The sequence below is a fragment of the Globicephala melas genome, chromosome 2, assembly GCF_963455315.2.
Source record: "Globicephala melas chromosome 2, mGloMel1.2, whole genome shotgun sequence".
In the NCBI taxonomy this organism is placed as follows: Eukaryota; Metazoa; Chordata; class Mammalia; order Artiodactyla; family Delphinidae; genus Globicephala; species Globicephala melas.
The window spans coordinates 28,948,798-28,950,944 of NC_083315.2; the positions used below are offsets into that span (position 1 = coordinate 28,948,798).

Sequence of the window (2,147 nt, forward strand, 5' to 3'; positions counted from 1 at the left end):
CTGGGCTTGAAATAAAGGCACTGTACTACTATACTCTATACAGTACTGTACAGTAAAGTACACAAAAGCACAACCACTTGTAGAGGATGCATGCATGTGACAATGTACACCAGACACGTGAACTAACTTACGTGATTGTATGTGCGAACACACGTTTGCGTCTTTGAAAGTTTGTAACTTGAAGGTTCGTGTGTAAGGGACTTACTGTATCAACTCGTTTTAGATTCTTTTCCCATATAGGTCATTACAGAGTATCGGGTAGAGTTCCCTGTGCTATACAGTAGGACCTAAAAATATGGAATGCTTCATGAATTTGTGTGTCATCCTTGAGCAAATCTTTTCTGTATCGTTCCAATTTTAGTATATGTACTGCCGAAGCGAGCACAAGTCTGATTAATTCTTTATATAGAAAGTTATTTGTCTTCCACTTTGCCATGTTAAGCAAGGTGTAACAAAAAAAAATTCCACCTAGTGAAATGTGAGATTTCCATGATGGGACCTCCATTCTGCTGACAGAGAACACAGTACACGTTATGGGATAGTGGAAATTGCACAGAATCTGGAGTTCTAGTCTGGCTTTCTACTCACTAGCAGATTATTTTACATCTCTGAGTTCACTTTCCTTATCTTTAAAGTGGAAATGGTGATAATTTACATTCCAGTGTCATTTTAGGGATATGAGATTGTGCATGTGAAAAACATCTTATAAATTCAAAGTGGTAAAGAAATGCGAGTCATAATTATTAATATTATATAAAAGCACTTTGGAGTGCTGGATAAAATTCTATAATACGATAAGAACTACAAATAACATCTTCATCAATATTAATATTATAGATCCAAAAGCAGGATCGCAGCAGTTCTGTATACTGCTGTGATGTTTTCCATGCTCTCATTCTGTACATTCAAGTCTTTCCCATCTTAAAAATCTCTCCTGTCACTCCATGGTTCCTTCTTGAACCTACTATTTCTTTTTCCTTTGTGGCCTTTATGGTCAAACTACCTCAAACAACTGTCTGTAACCAAGATCTCAAACACAGGCTCCGGATCACTCCTTTGTGGACACAGCAGTTTGAGTGTTTGTTTTTAACAGAATGTGAGTGCCTCCAGGTTGGGCAAACTCCCTTTTATCACTCCAGCCAGTTCACACATTTATGTGAAATGTCTGGTCCCTAAAGGCATTTGCATTTATAACCTCTAGCACTAAAGATAAAAATAATAATCAACAGAATCACATACCTACAATGTCAAACTAAGGAAGGGAAGATTTGCAAATTAAGATATAATTTACAGTTATACAATTAAGTCATATTTTCTAAATATGGCCCCAAGCTCGGCCTTCAAAAATAGTGACTTATACACACATATTTAGAGAATTATTAGCTTGCTTTTACTCGTTCTTTTTTTTTGCGGTACACGGGCCTCTCACTGTTGTGGCCTCTCCCGTTGCGGAGCACAGGTGCCGGACGCACAGGGTCCACGGCCATGGCTCACCGGCCCAGCTGCTCCGTGGCATGTGGGATCTTCCCGGACCGGGGCACGAACCCGTGTCCCCTGCATCGACAGGCGGACTCTCAACCACTGCACCACCAAGGAAGCTCTACTTGTTCTTTTTAATTATGCTGTTTCAAATGCTTTGGAAAAGCAAAGTGCCCAGTAAACTGTGAAAATGGAGTGAATAAGTTTCAGCTTCCTGGCCCTCAAGTCAGCATTTCAGCAGGCAGGTTGTGACCACAGTGAGTCATAAATCAATTAAAAGGGTTACAACTAGAATTAACAAAAATAAAACAGAAGAGATCAGAGAAAATCTCACAAAGTAAGGGTAAATATTATCTCATGAAACTTTAAAAAACTGTGGTAAAATATACATAACAAAATTTACCATTTTAATCATTTTTAAGCACAGATCTGTGACATTAAGCACATTCACGAAGTTGTACCACCATCAACAATATTTCATGAAACTTTTGCTTTGTGTGTGTATGTGTGTGTGTGTGTGTGTGTGTACTGAGCTGTAATATAAAATGTATTTCTTACTATGGGTCTTGGCTTTTTCAAAAAAGCATGAAAACCCTGCATTAACTCACTTTTCCCATATGTAAGACAATGGATATTCCACTAACTGTGACTTTGATGGAACTTGGGTG

General features: G+C 38.4%; 1 pseudogene; it reads right to left on the bottom strand.

The window, feature by feature from the left end:
* Positions 1 to 289: 289 nt before the first annotated feature.
* On the bottom strand, positions 290 to 385 carry LOC115864737 (U6 spliceosomal RNA; annotated as a pseudogene).
* Positions 386 to 2,147: the final 1,762 nt, after the last annotated feature.